Source organism: Larus michahellis, chromosome 3, assembly GCF_964199755.1.
Source record: "Larus michahellis chromosome 3, bLarMic1.1, whole genome shotgun sequence".
Classification (NCBI taxonomy): domain Eukaryota; kingdom Metazoa; phylum Chordata; class Aves; order Charadriiformes; family Laridae; genus Larus; species Larus michahellis.
This window is the reverse complement of record NC_133898.1, coordinates 11,212,602-11,232,243: the sequence shown is the minus strand read 5'-3', so window position 1 is coordinate 11,232,243 and position 19,642 is coordinate 11,212,602. Positions and strand designations below refer to the sequence as shown.

The 19,642-nt window shown below is 40.8% G+C and overlaps 1 long non-coding RNA gene across 3 annotated transcripts in view; it reads right to left on the bottom strand.

The window, feature by feature from the left end:
* The window catches only part of LOC141740241 (uncharacterized), a 47,080-nt gene that overhangs the window by 13,171 nt on the left and 14,267 nt on the right, over positions 1-19,642 (bottom strand). For 2 of the 3 annotated variants that reach the window (XR_012585931.1, XR_012585932.1), the window contains exon 2: positions 10,830-11,039. This is a non-coding gene — a long non-coding RNA (uncharacterized LOC141740241). Of the gene's footprint in view, positions 1-10,619; positions 11,040-19,642 lie in introns of those variants that run through there. The other variant, XR_012585930.1, reaches the window with a different exon arrangement.

Sequence of the window (19,642 nt, the reverse complement as noted above, 5' to 3'; positions counted from 1 at the left end):
AAGCTTTTCATGCTCTAGCACAAGAGTTTCAAGCAGTATTTTAATATCAAAAACTATTCAGTTGAATATGCAAGCCTCCCCTCCCCCCCAGTAATTAAGCCCACAGAGACTGGCGATAGCTTCTAATGCACGTAAGTATTAGCAACTGTACAAAACTGAAAGATAAAAGGTGATTTTACTCTTTATAAGCTACCCTGTGGTTTATCAATAATGTCAAAGGTGAGCAAGTTCAGGCAATGTCACTCTCTACTAATAGTCAAACACCTCCACTTTACGGAGCTGGAAACCTTACTTTAAAATAGCACACCCCTGGAATATTTAACATGTTTACACTGTACAAGGCTAACGGCTAACTCTCCAGGTGATGTGCCAGTGTCTCCCACGCTGCCACGCTTGCAGCAACGTTAAACATCAGGCACTCAAAGCCTTCCCTGAACGAAGGGCTGATGTTTGAGCTCAGTATGGTTTTACCTGAATCCAGTTCAATGGCTTTAAGCTCGTTTAGCAGATGATGCTAATAGATGTGAACAAATTTCTTGCTTCCAGGGAAAAAAAATAAAAATCTTTAAAACGGAGAAAAACGTTAAGCAGGAAAATAACTTTCCTGTTTGGAAATAGTTATTTCCAAATAGGAAAAAGGCAAACAGATATGTCTGTATGCAAATTTTAAAGAGACTCTCGGAGAATGAGGTTCAGGTTAAAAATAAGTGAAAAACTTGGAGAAGGTTCCTATTTTCAGAGGAATGTTTCATATTTTTCACTTGTATGAATCACCAGAACCACTGCATGTCAAACTGGCCTTTAATTTTGAGAAACCAACCTTCACGTGCGTAATTTCTCTGCTGTAAGGGGAATCTCTCCTGATCCTCACTGGTTAAAGAGTGCCACAGCTCCTCTTGGTGATTATTATTGTGCCATGGCAGCAATTAAATGAGTAACTGTATTCATCCTGTAATATGAACATTTTAATTTAAAAATTATTTGCAGCTCAGGAATATTAAACAAATATGAATGACAGAGTGACAGGAAAAGGAATGGAACAAAAGTTGAAGAGAAAAACGGCTAATAAGGGGCTTTTCAAGACTTGAGGCTTTCAACTGATGTTATTTTCTTTCTTTTTAACCTCTGAGACAACCTATTAGTAACTCGTGCTTAATAAAGATGCCCCAAAAGACTTCACTGCTCTTGTGTATGGCAAAATACATTTTACCATACTCCTCAAGACCAAAACCCATTTCTTTCACGTCATATAATCACAGTGAAGAAAGAAAATAGACATGAGAACTTATTTTATGTGCAACTGCATGCGTGACATGTACACAGTGAAATTTCAGGCTGGAGGGATGGCAGAATTCCTACATCTACTTCACATACAGATGGTTAAATTAATGCCTCCATCTCAAATGACAGCCATGGAATTCCCATGGTAAACTTTTCCAGTAGCCAGCTGGCTCTCTTCTTGCTACACCACGTACGCTCACCCTAGGAACAGGTTTGCTGACTTCAACTGCTAGCCAGGCCTTGGCTTGTTCGACAAAGGAACGCTCTAGTACGAGTCATTTCCCACTCGGCGAGGTGCTCACATATCGAGGTTAAGGTATCTCTTAATCCAGTCTTTGCTTAAATTAATTTTTAGATATGTATTTTCTATGTCAGCAAGATACATACTGACCACTGTTTTTATTTCACGATTTTTTCCAATATTTTTTAATGAAAGTTCATTCACCCACCATTGCATTTATTGTAATTTGCTGTAGAGTCTGTTGACATCACAAAATTAATAGCAACAACAAAAAGAATACTGAATAAATTTGACTTGTGTTTTGAAGCACTCTGGAATAAAGGCACTAAACATTTGGGGCTCATCTACAGGAGGCAGGGAATGCCACACTGAAAAATGTAACAGAGGTTCCATTACAGCTAATCGTGGATGAGAAAAAGTATATTCTATTCTTATCAGTTTTAATTTAATGTTTTCACAGATTCCTGTATTACATTTCAAGATATGCAAGGATTTTCTGAATAAAAGCTTCTTTTTTCTGTCCTCCAAAACATACCTTTGTAAGTGCTTAGTGAAGAAAAACTGCTTAGTCACACATTTCTCACACGTTTGAGTCTAGGTTTTTGTCTCTACCCATTGCACACAAACAGCAACTAAAAAGATTATTTGATAGAGGGGTTTTTTTTGGAAGAGATATAGTCCATCTGTAAATGACACTAATCTGTGAGCTGTACGGTTCCCCTGTCATTTTACCTGCCACCCATAAGGCGCAGTTTTATGGAAGGTACGCCCGGTGCGTCACGCAGCCTCGCCACTAGCTGGGGGGACTCCTGACCCATAAATGCTGGAGGCAGCAGGTGACGTTGGATTGCACCTGCACTGAAGATGCAATTCTGCCTTCCCTTTTGCAAAACTGAGGCAATGAAGTATGAAAGAAGTGTGCTTAGAAAAGCTCAATGAAGAACAAATCTCTCTCAAAATTCAGCCCTGTGTGTAAACATCAGTATTTTAAGCTAAACATTTCCAAAACTAATTTCATCTGCTTTTTAAGTACTTCATTTCCTTGCTGCAATTTGATTAGGTCTTAGATGCACAGCAAAATCTCTGCATGACATTTTTTGAATACTTGTGTGACCTTTACGAGGAAAAGTATACTTAAGAATAGTTTCCTGTACCTAATCAAATACGGCCTACAAAGTAGGTTGATAAGAAAAGCTGGTCAGCATTCCTTAATGAAAAATCCTACTCTAATGTACTCTTTCTTATTTATTTTCTTTTTTACTATCAGCAACACATCTGACAACAGCCCAGGTATTTAGGCCCTTGCAAGAGGATTTTCAGTATGCACAGTATAACGTCTGTAAATTGTCCAGCATAACATACTGTTCTGCTTTGGCATCTCAATATTTGTTTGCAGCAGGATTTAGCCTATTTAAGGCTGAGCGGAGGGAATTACTATTCAGGTAGGAAAAGAAGTTGCTCAGAACATTTGAACAATTTTACATCTTTCTCTTCAACTGTATTTGCATTTAAGTGCCTTTAGCCCATAATAACAGTAATTAATTTCCTGACCTGCTCAGCTGAACAGGGAAAGGGAAGAAACACTTAGCAAGCGAGCGAGAGCATCAGTAGATGTGCTTAACAAAACAGGGGGGAAATGCTACGAGAGTTTGAACTTCTGAGTGAAACTTGTGAAATACTAATTAATCTTTGTCATCAATATAACAAAGAAACATAATTCAAGAAGCCATGCAACATGGAGGGAAAAGCTACTTTTTGTATCTACCAACTATAATATTAAAAATATTTCTTATTCACCAGGTTGGGAGCGAGGCCTGCCTGCCTAGGTGCCTGCCACATACGGTGCCTGCAGCAACACAAGATTCCTCTTTTCTCCATACATTTTTAACATTCCATCCTCAGTCAGGAATGCCTTGGTGATTTGGAGAGGTGATTAGGTTGCATTCCTGTTATTCCTAGTACGGGAATCAATACTAATTCACTTAGCTTTATGTTATAATTGTCTAAAGAGATGTCACAGCAGCCTCCAAAGAGGGAGAATGCTTCCTGCGCCTGCAAGAACACTAGTAAGAACTGGCTCAAGGTAACCACCCAGGCAAGACCTGTTTGCTGAAGGAAATGAATTATTAATCAGGAGCTTGCTAGTTTTAAAATGTTTGACAATTTTAAGACAAAGGAAAAACATAGCCTGGAGAGCGATATCAAACCCAGACCCTATTGAAGTCATGTGGGAAGAGAAAAATATATAGTATAGATTTTGTAACCTGCAATAGATAGCGAAGAGAAATTAATTCAAAACAGAACCTTCTCAAACTCTGAAGAAGTTTAAATCCACTTTGCAAACTGCTCTTCTCTGTTCAACATGTAAACTTTGGGCTCGGACAGACTGCTATGGAAAAAGCATGTTCCACAGAGAAAAATACAAAGGAAAACTCCTTAAACGATAGTATGTGAGTTGGACTCCGACCCCTGTACATACAGACAAGTGACAAATCAGTTGACTTGTGAAACGCACTTGACAGGTTATACATTTCAGATGAAAGGGCCATGGCTGGATGGAATAATACTCTGTATTTGTAGAAATACATACTTTACTTCCTTGGTTTCTTCTCTGAAGATCTTCGAGGGCTAAGCACTTAATACTGAATAACCTCGCCTGGAGACTATTAGTAGCTTGTACAAGAGTCACTGAGAGAGACAACCTGAACCACAAGAGAAGGTAACAGCCTTTATCTCCAGTCTCTGAGTTCGGAACTACCTTATTTCTAAATCCATCAGAAATCCACCTGTGTGCCTACCTGTAGAGCAAATTCTTTCAGCACGAATATCCTCTAAAAGCAAATTCCTCTACTGCTGCAGCCAGTGAGACCAGCGTTTGGTCCCAAAAGAACTCCAGACAAATTCAAGCCATGATTTCAGGCTATTTTGCTTAGCATGAAGCAACACCTCAGTTGCAGTAATGTCCATGCCTTCCCCCCCCACCCCTCTAAAGCTGTTCTACAATATTCTTTCTTCAAGCTCTATCACATCCAGTTTTATCAAGGACCGAGTCTTTTAGACAGAGGTTTCAGTTGGCTTAAACTATTGAGTTCCCCAGGATAAGAATCAATAACCATTTAATATTTAAGCAGCTTACAAGCAACAATTGCTCTCTAGATGTGGCAGCAGCGTTCCAACTACGGAGAAGTTTTGCAGATCAAAATGCCAGAACTAGCAAGGTATTAGCATGTATTATGCCTATCTCTATTTGAGGACTAAGTATCACACTTACAGGACAAAATGATACCTTCCAATGTTTACTTTTTTCCCCACTGAGTGCATCCTATTTTGCTCTCAGTGAGGTAAATCTGACTTGGGGCAGATCATCAACAACATGGCTTTCAGAGAAAGACAAGTCAGAAGTCAAGCAAAGCCTAAGCAGCAAGTGCTTCAGCTGCCTCGTCCAGTAAAGCAGGTATTTTTGATCAGTTCATCCCCAGCAGGCAGTCCGTAGCTGTTTTCTTCTCTCAAGATACATATTGCTGGGGCTCAGCTCCTGAGAATATATTTCACAACTGCCGAAACAGAGCAATTAAAAGAGAGTTTATGTGCCAACCAGCTAAATGTAGCAAGATGTTACGGACAGGTTGGGAGGTCAGCACCAAGAAACCACATACTACATAATAGTATAATGTATATATAGAGAGAGACTATATACAATGTGCCTTCACAGACAGATATATCCTTTGGTCTCAGAGGTATCACTAGCAGAAAAGACAGCTCCAAGTGCAGGTTAGGCAGGGAAAAGAGCTCACGTAAACCCCTGTACTGACCCCAATTTACGGGCTTTCCTTCACATCTACATATATGCATTGACACACAGTGGTATAAACAAACAGTTTCCAAATACCTTTTCCCTTCCAGTTAGTAGCTGAGAAGTAAGCCCTGTAAGAACAGGTCAAACAAGTATAAATATATATATATTTCCTGCCTGAAATCTTTAAGATTATGGACAAATTTGGCAGAATAGATATCTTTTCACATTGATAGAGGAAGGCTTAAAAGCAAAATAATCCCTACTCTTTTATAAGCAGCGTGAATACTTTAACAGTGAACACATTCTTAAGTTTTAAGGGAAATCAATATGTTATTTATTCCAAGACTTTAAGAAGAGGTAAGAAACCTGAAATGAGGATTGTCTAGAGATTAAGAGCGTGGGTCCTTGTAATCCTCAGTTTGCCTTTTTATCCTGAGAAAACGTACTTATTTGTTGCAGACAGTTGGCTGCTCCATGAACAACACTAATCTGTTGACCGGGTGAATGATCGTTGATGTCTGAGTTTGCAAGCAATGCTGTTTCCCTGAAAACTCTCATTACAAGATTCTTGTCATCTATCAGTGCAATGAAGATATTGCTGCAACACCATGCACTAATCAGTTGTCATTGTCCCTTCCTGGGTGTTAATTTTCTTTATTTTCCTGTACTCTCCTCATGGCAAAAAACAGTTGAATTGAGAGTAAAGAAAACAGTCAGCTCTGACTCCCTGATGCTTTCTGCACGTCTCCCCAGTTTGCTTTTTGTGTCATTCCTCGCTACCTAGCTACTCGGGAGTGAGCTACTCAGAGCATGTTCTCTAAGATGCATTCTGTTTGATAGCTGCCTATGAAAAAAACCACTTAAATTCTTATGAATTCTTGGTTTTTAAAATTGTTTGATGACTTTGAAGCATTTGTCAGCTTTGAGTAGCTCCATAACCGATTAAGTTCCTCATGATCTACAGAGGATTGGGGCGGTCCTTACTGACTCTGCAAGAGGATAGATTTTCCCCATTGTAAAAGCAATCCCAGTGACTGCTCTGGGGCTCTGAGGACGCAGTATGATGTTCCAAGGCAGGTGAAATGGCAGATTTAGCATTTACAGGAGCTGAATAAGAGGTAGGTATCAGCAGTCTTTTACGTGGGCAAATCCCCAGTAACAAATAGTTCCTGGTAGTTCCCAGCCTCTAACATAGATTCTTCAAGGAAGCCAAGCCTGACAGGTTGTCTTTAACCTGGCACCACCCAACAGAACAGCAAGAGCAGCTAATCACACCAGTACTGAAAACCGCGGGAAACAAAATTTGTAGAGTCAGAGAGACCTAATCTCTAACATGCCTGGGCAGGAATCAAGTCTTCCGCTCACAGACACCGTTTGTCTGACACCCCTTCTGCCAGCGTACGATGGGAATAACAATGCTGGATGCAAAGCCACCAGCAGTGTCTGAGAAGGAAAGCCCTGTGTGCAGCCCTTTGGTATCTCGAGTAACACACTCCAATTTCCAGCTACCCCAGATGCAGAAAACAGAGATCCAGATCCAGACTGTTTCTTGCAGAGCCACTAAAGTCACAATAAAAACAGAGCAGATGAAAAATACCAATAACTGTTTTCTTGATAACGCTGCCTTCTCTCACTCAGGATTTGAGGGGTGCTACTTCTGACTATGTGTCTGTATATTACACCTGTAGTGGAGACAGGGGGATGACTGCTACACCCACTGTGCCTGAGCAGGGATGAAGATTTGAGCTCTTATGAGTAATTTGGGGTATGCTAAGCATCTGCTTTCGCTGCTGAACTACGGAGGCTGCCAGCTCTCAAAATTACATGTAAAGAAAGATTAAAGCCCCAGATTTTTTTTTTTTTTTAAAAGGACACTATGGCAGCTGACTCTGTCTCTGCGCTGGACATACTTGTGTCTCTAGGCGTTTAGGGCCTGTACCCACGGTACCATCAGCGGAAATACTTCCTCTAGGCACTTGCTGGCTCAAGAGGCACAGGTGAAAGATATTTGCAAGCAGGATGACCTATGCTACTTTTTGTTATTCAAATTTAGAACATGACTTACATAAATGAACCTTCTCCAATTGCTAGGGTGTTACAAAGATGTCTAAGCACAGCTTAGGGAGCGCATTTCTGAGGTACCACTTGGATCTCTGCAACATACAGCATTGCGACACAGATCTACGTGGACTTGCAGGTTCATAATTAGTAATGGATGCATTATGTTAAGCATAGCTAGGCTCAGGGATGATACATCTGAGATCTGCTCTGCGTGGTATTTTTGCTCAGAACTCTTAACTACAGAGACTTACTAGTAGAGTTTTCCAAGAGAAAATATGTTACTATCATGTTTACTGGTCAATTACTGCTAAGGAAAACAAATAACTTGCTTAGTTAAAGTAATTATAAACCTTGCGCGAAGAAACAAAAATTAAGTTAAGCTAGCACAACTCATTTCTTCACCATTTCCCTGCTGGCAAAATAATTAAATTACATTTTGCAATTTTTAAGTATATTTAACATAAATTATTGATTTTATTATAGTATCATTATTGAGGAGTCTACTATTTTTCAGGAGTTGCAAGAGCTTTCACAACTCCAGATTCTCACCACATCTGATTTAAAAGCAGATGAACATATGAAAATGGTTTTACTTGAAATTCCCCACTAGCTACAGAAGCATTTTGCAGATGTTTTCTTATACACAGGTATTTGCCAGCTTTGTTAGGAACAAAATGACAATGAGGAGTTCAAGCCTACCTCATCACAGTGGACAATTCTATTTTATTTCTCTCTGACCATGGCAGTCTTTCCAGAGCAACGTGAAAGAGAAGATTTTTAACAGAAGACTTCCTTTCTGCAAGTTACTATTTTCCTGATACCATTAAAAGAACTTGAGGGCCAGACCTATATCTTCCGAAATTCTCTCCTTATTTCCTTTAATTTGATTTCTTTCAATATTTCTGAACTCTTTCAGATTTCTTTCAATATTTCTGAACTCTTTCAGATTTCTTTCTAAACTTTTCTCTTTGATGCCCACCTGGAACTTAGAATGCTTTCTATACTGTAATTAGTCTCTTGGAAGTTTCTGGGTCCTTAGGAAGGCACAAAGCTGTGGACATACAGGTTGCATAAACTCCCGTCACCTGAGCTCCCCACTCTGCAACCGGTTTAAATTGATTCAGTGCTAAAAGAATGATACAGCTGCATACATTTAACCTCTCTTTTATTATCTTCTTCCCCCTCCTCCTCAAATGATTTAGCTGCTGGGTCATCTAAGTGATTAACTACAGCTATATTTTTGTAATCAAACTCTAAATCAGAGCCTGTGACCATTTGCACTTGGGTTGGATTTACTGCTGTTTGGATTGGTATTGTTGTATTTAGCTTTTCCAAAATAACCGTGTTGTTTTATGTTTTTGACATAACACAGACACTGAGATGTCTTTTTTTCATCATCTCTCAAGTATGTTAACTAATCAGCATTTCTATATTTCATGGTTACAGTCTCCTAGCAACAAAACTTTATCTTAAACTGACCCTTGTTGTTTTGGAGACCCCGTGCCCAGAGCATGTTACATCTCTTCTTTTTCTCATACTTAGTACTTTGTTCTCATTTTGATTACCTCCCAGGTTTATGTTCATCATCTTGCCTGAAATAAAGCATCAGGAATATGCTAACATTTAGACTCACACTACTCCTACTTCTGGTCGTTCCCTTGCAAATGATCCACGAGTCTGTCACTTAGCAAACTCTTCCCTTACAGAAAAAAGAAACAAAACCAAAAAACGGCTTTGGAAGCTCAACTGCACTTTTCTGAGTGCCTCACAAAGAACATTCACATGTCCCAGCTCTCCCATCCTTACAAGCCTGTGGGAAGACTCTCATAAAGTGCCATAAATGGAGTATTGGTTTCCTCAGGACGAGGGGTATTTTGCTGCTTGGGAACTTGCAACCTCTCCCGCTTCCAACGACCAAGTGGGAGAGAAACATCCCAAGGAGAGCCTGACAGTCTAGCTGGGCAAAGAGAAAGGCAGATCCACCTGCTTTGCATCCTGTGAGAAAATCAGATGCTGAAGAGATGGGGAGGCTTTGCAAATATCACAATTAGTGCAAAGGAAAAATGAGCAGGAACAACAAAAAAAAAAAGTCAAACTTTATAATGCTGGCAGCTTCATGGAGAATACCTGCAGCTCACACTAAGGCAGAGCAGCTTCACTTGGTCACTTGTAACCCTGATTGCCAGGACTTCAGATCTTGCCAAGTTCAGTCAAAAGTAGAGAATAGCTTTGACCTGCATCTCTCCCTGTCCCAGGCACAGAACACACGCATTAGCTCACCTGGATGCTGCACACCCCCCACCCCCACATATTTAGGCTTATAGATGTTTCTTGAGCCCTGTTTCTTCAGTACTCATGCAAAAAAAAAAAAAAGTTGTTTGTGTAAAAGCTAGACAGATAAAGTGAAAGACTCATACGGTACCAGCAAAGAGGCTTAGGTAGTCATGACAACCACGTCAGTGCTTATAAAACTTCCCTTCTTCATAATCTTTTTTGCAGTTAAGATAACACACAGGCGAGCTGTAAAAAACGAATATCTGATCTGCAGCAATAAAATGAGAAGTAAAATGTTCATAACACCCAAATAGTGGAAACTGAGACACTGACAATTGTTTGGTGTCATTAACAACAATAGTTTTGTGCAGTTTCTGTAAGGGCTCCTCAATGCGTCCAGGCTTAAGAGACCAACAGCCTGACCCAGATTTGGGGTGAGCCGGGAAGGGAAGGAGGGACAGGGTTAACACTGCTTTTAAGGGAAGAAGATCAAACATTAAATACACATAAGACATTATAAGTGTATTCAAATTCTCATGTACTTATTATTTCCTTCAGCACCTGGTACCAGAAAGGCTCTGCTGCTCCAGTCCCAACAGAAGGGACATCTGCATGATTTGTGGGTTCCCACAAACCGTCCTTACTTTAGCAAGAATAAACATCCATATTTTTCCTTCAATCTTCTATGCTCATTACTTTTTAACTTGGTTTTCAATGTGGAAATTTAAAATCCCTCTCAGTCTTATCGTGCACAGGTGGAAACCAAAACACACTAGAAATAAATACCCCTCTCTACCCCAGAGAGGAGTGAATGGATTTGCTTCCAGCAAGAAGGGAGCGACTGCTGTCAATAAGACAAATCACCATCTTTCTAATCAAGTGTTAAACTCAAGAAAATTGCAAAGCTTTATATACCCAAGTCTGCCAAGGAGTCATATGTTGCTTCAAAGGAAAAAAAAAAAAAAGTTTGGCATCTGTACTCTTTAATTACTGAATTTACTTTCATGTACTATTATTACAGTTAAGAAGTTATCATTTACTGAGGGGAAAAAAAAAGACTTTTATAATAAAATATATATGGTCAGCATGTTCATTTTCTTGTCTTTCTCTCAGCTACGAAGAATAATTCACTGACATCCGTAAGAATTCTCAAAGTTTATATGATACTGAACTTACAAGGTCTCCACCACCAGTCTCGGGGAAAGAGCTCCATCTTCTGGGAAACAGCCCTTCAATGGTCAGGGAGGGACTGGTTCTTGATGGATCATCATGTCTGTTCTCCAGGATCACACAGCGAATATCAGGGGTTTATCAGAGATGTTTATTGGTGCAGGAGTGTTCATCTCGGACACCAGTCTCTTGTGAGCTGGTCTGTAGATGGCAGGACTGTTAATGCAAAGAAGAGTGGCTGCGTAAACAGAGACTTACCAGCTAATCCACTGCAATAAAAGCATCTCAAAAAAAATCAGTGGGCACAGCAAAAGGAGCATTTTACCCAGAAACCCAACGTTGAAGCAGGTGAGTAACCCAAATCCACAATCAAGTTGGTATAAAATACAAACATCATCCTTAGTATGATCTCTGTCACAAGTTCCATAGTTCACATAATGGATATGATGAGAAATTATTGAAATGGCTCTAAACCTCCAAAATTAGTGATACCAAATATAAAAATATTTACCAAGCGTAACACAGCATAGCAAATACCTGAGGAGGCATCTTCTCCAACAGGCAAAGACTTTAAGTTAGCTGCTGGTTCTACATATTGGAAAAAATTGTCTCATGATTTGGGGTAGGGTATTTAACGACCTATATAAACAGCAGTTTTGGATGGAAGCTCTGCATTTCTTTTTTACTCAAAAGCATCCACATAGTGAATTTCCTTGTCCCATTAATCACAAATACTGTGTTATACAAAGGCTGTGCCTATGTTCCATATGCTAGCAATGCTAAGGAGGCTTGTTAGGTGGAAATCAGTGATTTAAAGCTGTATGATTTTGTCAGATGTGATTCTGCTTCAGCCAGGTAAAATTTGACTAAAGTCAAATAAGCAAATAAATAGGCCGGTCATCTTCCTATGAACACTAATACCAATTCTTGAGAATGTTCTGTTATTCTATACAATGTAGTTACTTTTAGTGTTAGACATTCAGTCATTTTTATGTAGCTTTCACCAGCACTGGGATAACTAGCTTCATCTTTCGATTCTTGTCTACTTGCTCATTAGCTACAGAAAGATGATCTTAAAATACCTTCAAGGGTAACTGATCTTATTAAACGTCTCCACCTTTTTTTTTCAGAAAGTAACGGGCCTGGAACTAATACAATGAAAAGTAAGTTCCCTAGCTGATCCCGGGGAGCTGTGCATCGTGCTCCTGGACTGATCTGTAGGGAAGGGGACTCCTATCAGGCAACAAATGAGGACAAATAATCATTCTTAGAGAATGCTCAAGATAAAAACCCATCTGTACCACCACCTAGTATCATTAAAAGTAGGAGTCCTCTACAGGCATCAACGAGAGTACATTTCCCATTACTTCTTGCGTTTGGTTTGGTTTGGGGGGAGGCACGTTCAGGTTTTTTTTGTGTTTTTTCTTTAATCATAGAATCATAGAATCATAGAATTGTTGAGGTTGGAAGGGACCTTTAAGATCATCGAGTCCAACCTTTAGCCTACCCTGACAAAAGCCACTTCTAAACCATGTCCCTCAGTGCCCCATCTACCCTTTTTTTAAACACCTCCAGAGATGGTGAATCCACCACCTCCCTGGGCAGCCTATTCCAATGTTTAATAACCCTTTCAGTGAAAAAGTGTCTCCTAATATCTAATCTAAACCTCCCCTGACGTAACTTGAACCCGTTTCCCCTTGTCCTATCACTTGTCACCAGGGAGAAGAGGTCAGCCCCCATCTCTCTACAACCTCCTTTCAGGTAGTTGTAGAGGGTGATAAGGTCTCCCCTCAGCCTCCTCTTCTCCAGGCTAAACAACCCCAGCTCCCTCAGTCGTTCTTCATAAGGTTTGTCCTCCAGGCCCCTCACCAGCTTTGTAGCCCTTCTCTGGACACGCTCCAACACCTCAATGTCCCTCTTGTAGCGAGGGGCCCAAAACTGAACGCAAATGGTATGGACTTTAAGGCTTTGATGTGTAGCTTTACTTTTAGCACATTGATTTACCTTGTGGTGAAAAAAAGCCCAAGTTGCTTGTAAAGCAAAGAACCTATTTGAAGATGTTAGCTTTTTTTCTGATTGCAGAATGTCTGTGAGCAGAACATAATGTCACCAGTTTGATTTAATCGCAGGTGATGTTTCATGGTTTTTCTTTTTCTGCTACATGAATTGAATGAATTGTGTTCACAGATCTCCTAAATCACAGAGAATATTTTCTCTCGGTTGAAGCCAGAAGACAAATACTTCAAGAGCAACTATAAATCCTAGTTGGACTGAGACAATCACAAAGAGAGGGTCTGCGATAGGCGTCATCTAGAGTCCCTACTCAAAGCAAGAAATGAACAATAGAGCAGCTTCACTCCACAACGGAATTTCCAGTCTTCATGAAATGCTTTCACCCTCTTTTTTTTGTCCCTCTCCTTGTCTGCGTCTCCAGCTTATAGACAGAATCAGTGTCAGAGATTAATGGTTACTTTAAATGTTTTCTCTCCTAGCTCCTACTCGGAACATTATTCTCAACTTCTGCTGAATTTGGTGCAACACATCTAACTTTTGTGGCAGCCAGGACCAGCTTTTGACACTTGCGTATTTCAGACAGATTCTGCCTCTCTACAAGAGCTCTGCAATTTCTCTTTTACTACAGCAACTTCACACTGACCGTGAAGTCTAATAGAGCCTAATTTATTAAATCACAATTTCCCCTCCCCCCCCATTTCTTTAACCAGGGGTTTCAAAAAGAGGGAGAGCAAAAGGAAGATGTACTTTGGTGCCTGCATAGACTGTTTCTCCGCCTGATATTTGGTTATGGGAAGGTCAGTCTTAATGACTGTTCAGGAATAATATGGAGCTGCTCCCTCCATCCAGAGCTGTAGCAATGGCAAGGAGGAAAAGGGCATCGAATATCTGCCAGCCCCCTTGGAAATCGCAGTCCTGTGTGAAAGGCTGCTGGCTCGTCATTGTTGAGCTGTGTGCCAAGTCCTGAGAAATCGCCCTGGAGAGGAGAGGGAGGAGAAGGGAGAAGGGTAAGGGAAGGGGACACCAGGAGAGCAAATGCTGCCAGTGCCAAAGAGCCTCCCCTCAGCGCTGCCCGAGACACTGCCTCCCTCCATGAGGGGACAGGAGCCTTTGCTCCTGCGGGCAACACTGAGGCACATCCGACTGCTCCAGAAACAGCCGCCTGGTACCGAGAGAGATGGGTTTCACCCAGTGTCCTCCCTGCCCACCATCACAGCATTACCTGGGAGGCAAAACACCACCCTCATGTGTCATTTGTTACAAAATCAAGTGATGTGTCACACAAAAGCTTTGGTTTTCTTTAAGCTTTCTCTGCAAAGTCAGGGAGAGGTCGGAACTGCCTAGTTTCCCATCCAAAAATAACTTTTTGCCGAGCTTTAATCAATGAACTTGAAAAGATTTACTGATTCAGACTATAAAATACAATTTTAGCTCCTCACCCGTGGCGCAATCAGTTCTTTGTAACACAGATCAACAGGGAAACCCCACTCCAACATAAGGTACATAGAGAGCAAAAGCCACTAACAAGTATTTTACTAGTAGTCCATATAACGCTGAAGTGTTCCAGCTGGTTCTAGAAGTTGTTTATTTGCATGAGGTGGCAACAGTTTGCTTTCTCTATGTTTGTTATCCATGTGCGCAAATAAGATAAAGAAGAGAAAAGAAAAATAGCCCCGACATTACTAGAGCAGCTGTATTACTGCATTATAAGCTGAGCTGCAATGTTTTCCTGCACCTTTTTACCACATCACTTCTTGGACAATGCAACTCCTGAGATGTTGCATTTAATTTAACAGTCTGTGTAATGGTTGGGACGGTGTGACATAAATAGTGAACAGAAATGGAGCTTTTACAATGACAAATCACCCTGTTCCTAGGGATTTAGAGCAGAATTCTTTTCCTCTCTCAAAGGCAAAAATCACTTTAATTAACTGTTTCTCCCTATCAGTTCACGTAATCTGTTCTTGGTTAGGTATCTTACAGCCGAGGATGGCATCACCTACAGCCATCACACACAGGTAGCTGCATTTAAAACAGTGTGCACCAGGCCTCATTCCGAGTCTCCTCTTTCCTAGGGATGTCCCAAGGGAAATTTCCACCTGCCCTGTGCCTGCTGGAGCCACATCCGTTCTCTGCCAAGAGAACTGCTCAGGGGGATCTCAGCAAGCTTTGCTGCCTATTTTCTAGGTGGTGTAAATGACTTGGAGCATACCAAAGTCCTCAGCAGCCATGGGCTTGATGCCGCTGGGGAGTAAGCGCCCGTATGTTCAGCACTGAACACGTCAGGAGAAAATATTTGAGGAGAGCTGAGCCGATGCCCTGCTGAGAACAGACGTACATTTTTTTCCATCAGCTCTTGCATCTCCTGTACTCAGCAGATGTTAAAGTCAGGCGATCAATTGAAAAATAAAAATTCAAATATTTACCCTGCAATTGCAAGCTCTGCAAGGGCCTGAGCGTATAATTGTAAAATAAGAAATAAATACTAAAGTGAAAAAGGCAGTACTGTACTGTTGTGTCAGACACCCAGCAAATGCCGGGGCTTTGCCGTGGGAAGCACAAGGTGTCCTGTAATACCTCAGCAAAAATACCACATTGAGAAAAATAAAGGCAGCACCCCGTTGGCTTTAAGGTGTAGCTGACATATGGTATATTTTGCCTTGTCTGTGAGTAATTTTATTGCCTGTTTTTGCCTAGCTGTTCTTTTTTCAACGTGACTTCAGAAGAATGATAATTAATATTAAAATAACCATGGGCTCCTTTTCAGCTTTTCCAGACTAACATGAGAGGCCCATACTAAAGCACATCCACTACAGTCAAACATAATTAGGCGCATTTTACTGCCTCCCCTTCCCAACCTCTAAGAAGAGTTTTCCTCGGAGGATGGAAAAGTTAAGAAAATGAAAGACGATGTGCCAGCCAGGTCTGACCAAGACAGGGAAGACACTTCTGCTACCATGTGCCTAGTAAATTTTTAGGAATTCGCGTGGAAATATCCTCATGCTTTTCTCACAATTCCTGTAATCCAGTAATCCCTTTACACACGTCTCTAAAAACATTTCTGCTGACCCATAAGCTACTTCTTGCCTGTGACACTGCACAATGAATGTTAAAACAGAGATGATGATCATACTTAAGTTCCTGAAAACTCCCCAGTGCCACCCAGCAAGAGCTAGATGTTAAACAACCCTCCTTTCCTGCTCGCAGAAAGACATACCACTCTGGTCTAAAAATTCAGATAGGGGTGCGATTTAAAGTCCGAGGCATATGCAAAGTACTACGTTTCCAGACAGACCTATGACTGGGATCGTCCTCTGCTCAGCACCCAGACCAGGATCAGGCATGTCCGATGCCAGTCTGCGTGCACTGGTCTGACGGCTCTTATTGCTACGCCAGTGACTCTGCTCTGAGGGGTTCGCTTTCAGGACCAGACGCTGTGCTTTAAGATTGAGCATTATAGATTGACTCATGCACCTCCAAGACTGGTAAAAACGTTGTTATTGACTCCGATGGCTCCAGGGTCAGACCTTATAGTCAGTAGCACATATGGATGGAACCTTACCTTGTAACCACAGTAAGCTTTTCCCTTTCTCCTCTACCCCATTTCCCCATAAAAATCGATGACTATAAAACGATAGCTTTAGAATTCAAAATACAGGATCGTCTTTGCTGTCAGACAGAGAATGACAACACAAAAATGAGAGAAGCTATCACTTAAATTTATCAAAAGGCTATCTATAATCACTTAGGGTTGTTAGTAGGTTGGCCTGACTGACCCTGCACTGCAGCCATCCCTCCATACTTATTACAATTATCTCATTTTGACAGAATTTCAACAAACTGTGGCCCAAACAATTACATGCTTTTCCATAGCAATTTTGAAATTCTGAAACACCTGGAGATAAGTGGAAAAACTGCTAGCTGTCTATCAGCAGAGCTCTTCTAGAGATGGAATAGCACTGTCTTTCTTGCCGTTTCTTTGAGATAAACTACTGATGTACAATAATAAAAAATGCACATTATTAGGAGGAGTGAAAGCAAAGACTTCATACTGAATAACTGGTTTGGGGCTATTGAAGTTCTGTGGACTACTCAGGCTCCATGACGTTTAAATACTCACCAATTTTTGTAGTTAAGAAAGTACGTATTGTGTTTCTGGGGAAAATGTTCTCAGTGGCTGTAAGTGACGCACTAGAGGGAAAAATTAATCATGCACAGTTGAATGCACTTCTTTACAGGAAAAGGATGTCCATTGTACAACCCGCGCACAGCCCAGCTCTGCGGCTCCTTTTGTGTTCCTCTAATGAAATGACGAACAGAAACGCTGTCAGCTTTCTGAGGACGGCGGGGAGATAACAACGTTCCCTGCCTCTCAGCAGCTCGCAGAAGTTACCTGGACACAGTCCCCTATATGTTACCCTCAGCATTGTCTCATTGCCTATATGTTACCCTCAGCATTGTCTCATTGCCTTTCCCATTTTTGAATCTACAGAATATTTAAGTAAAGCTCAGGGAAAGTTTGCTGCCAAGCTCCAGGTACTTATTTGTGAACATATTTGGGGCACTCACCGTGAAACGCTGCTGTGGAGGCTAACCAATAACGGATACCAAACCCTTCTTAAAAGGTAGCGGCCAAAGGATCTGAAAGCCACTGACACCACAACAATATATGGAAAAGGAAAGGAAAAAACAAACATTGCAGTTTGGTCACACCCCACTACTTAATATTCCTACCTGCTTGCTAAACCAAACTGAAAAGGAGCAGAAACCACGTTTTAAAAAAAGATGCTATAAATAAAGCACTTTCAAATATGGGTTGTTTCACTACCATTTTGTTTATCGGAAAGTAATAGCTTGCAAAAAGTATCTTCACTACCTTCACTCTGGATGTATGTAAACAAGCTGCAGAGTGGTGTGCTCTCAAGGCTTCTGTAACTGGCAATATTGCTATCCGATTCAACATTTTAAAGGAAAAGAGACTTTCACTTTTTAAAGGGAATACAATTTGAGGGCCACTTACCTCCCTCTGTAACCTTTATCTGTACATACATTTCTCCAGGGAAGTATAAATCAAAATCTTTATGTGTCAAATAGCTTAGTGTCAGCAGACCAGCGAGTCATATACTATAAACTATACAGAATCCCAGGAGCTTTGTGGAATTGGAGTAGTAGCAGCATGCAAACAGTAAAGCATAAAAACACCCAGAATGTGCTTTTCCTGCTCAACCAGTTCATTTCGATTATTAAATGGCCACGCTGCAGCTCTTGTCTCCTTTTTGCGCTCACTTCTTATGAGTGTTCTGACAGAGAAGCTTTACTGTCAGGCGTGCAAGGCCATTAAGTGAATATTGGAGCAGATTTAGAAAAATTGCATTTTGCGTGGTTGTAACATGTACTGGCACCAGACAGGCAATTTTGAAGACTTATATTTACGTGGTTTGTGTAGGAAACCTTATCAAGTAACCTCTGTACTCAGGGAAACAAGCTGCACTGCTGAAATTCTTGACTGAACTACTTCTGAGCGACATGCCCCCTCTAGATGATTCTTGGTCTTGGTGAATAATTCCAAACAACAAAGCGTTATAGCAGTGGTTAGCCGCTTGCAAACGACTTACAGTAGGGAAGGGTAGCTCTGAAAAGCCAGTTTTCCCCTATGCTTACTTATTCACCAAGTTCTGCTTAAAAGACAGTTGGATTTGCATGGTCTGTAGAACTCACTGAAGAGTCAACTAGGCTTTTAAGTTATTTTCACTCTTTCTAGTGTTTTGGGTAAAAGCAAGGAGACCCAATACCATTGCTTTGCTTGTCACAAGACGACAACAAAACCAGAAAATTGAGAATGGGCTGTTTCTCAGGTACTACCTATGCTCACCGAGTACGATTTTGATAAAGCATTTCCACCAGCAGAGCCCTGGGTACTATGAGCTCACTGCTGCAGATTGTAGGATTTTGCAGGAATAAACCGTGGGTGTTCACAATTAATAAGCCAAATTCTGGCAGCCCCTATACCAGTAATTCAAAAGTCACTCTGGGTTTATAAAGCTGTAAAAGGAACCATAACTAATGCTAGATATAGCCCAGATGACCCTACAGCCTTATAGCTGCTGTTTCCAGGAAAATGCTAACCACAAGGGATCTTTTCTGGACTAGAGTATGATTTGACTTCTACAAGCACATCACAGACAAATCCACCTCAACAACGACGACTTATGCGCAGGATTAAATGCAGTTTCTAAATGCCTTTTTTTTAAAAAAAAAAAAAAAGTATTCTCCTATTCCGATGTTGTATTATCTTTCATAATCATTCATCTTCTAAGAATAAATGGCACTAGAAACACGTAAAAGCTAAAATTGTCAGTATACTGTTTCCCCAGGCAGACTGAAAGGCCCTTGTCTTTTGAGATTGATGATTAACAAAAAGTTTTGATAGATATAACAACCAGAGACTTTGAGTGAAAGCAAACAGAGAACTAAATGAATGTGGATCACAGTGGAAGCAGATAGTTAAGACTTTTTCAACTTTTCAAAACCAATATTTTTTGTTTAAAAAAACCCACAAGACAACGCATTTCAAAATGTTAGATTTCCACATCCCACCCCTCCACCCACCCCCTTTTTGTCTTGTAACAAAGCGCTGAGGTCAGTTTCTTGTGCCACAAACACACACTGACTTGAGCAACGTGGAGAAATACCTGTGATCAATAATACAGACCCTGCGAGCACAAATCCAGAAACTCAGCAACAAAAGACTGGCTGTACCTGAAGCAAAGAGGAAAGTGCCACATATGCTTTTAATAACTAGTAAA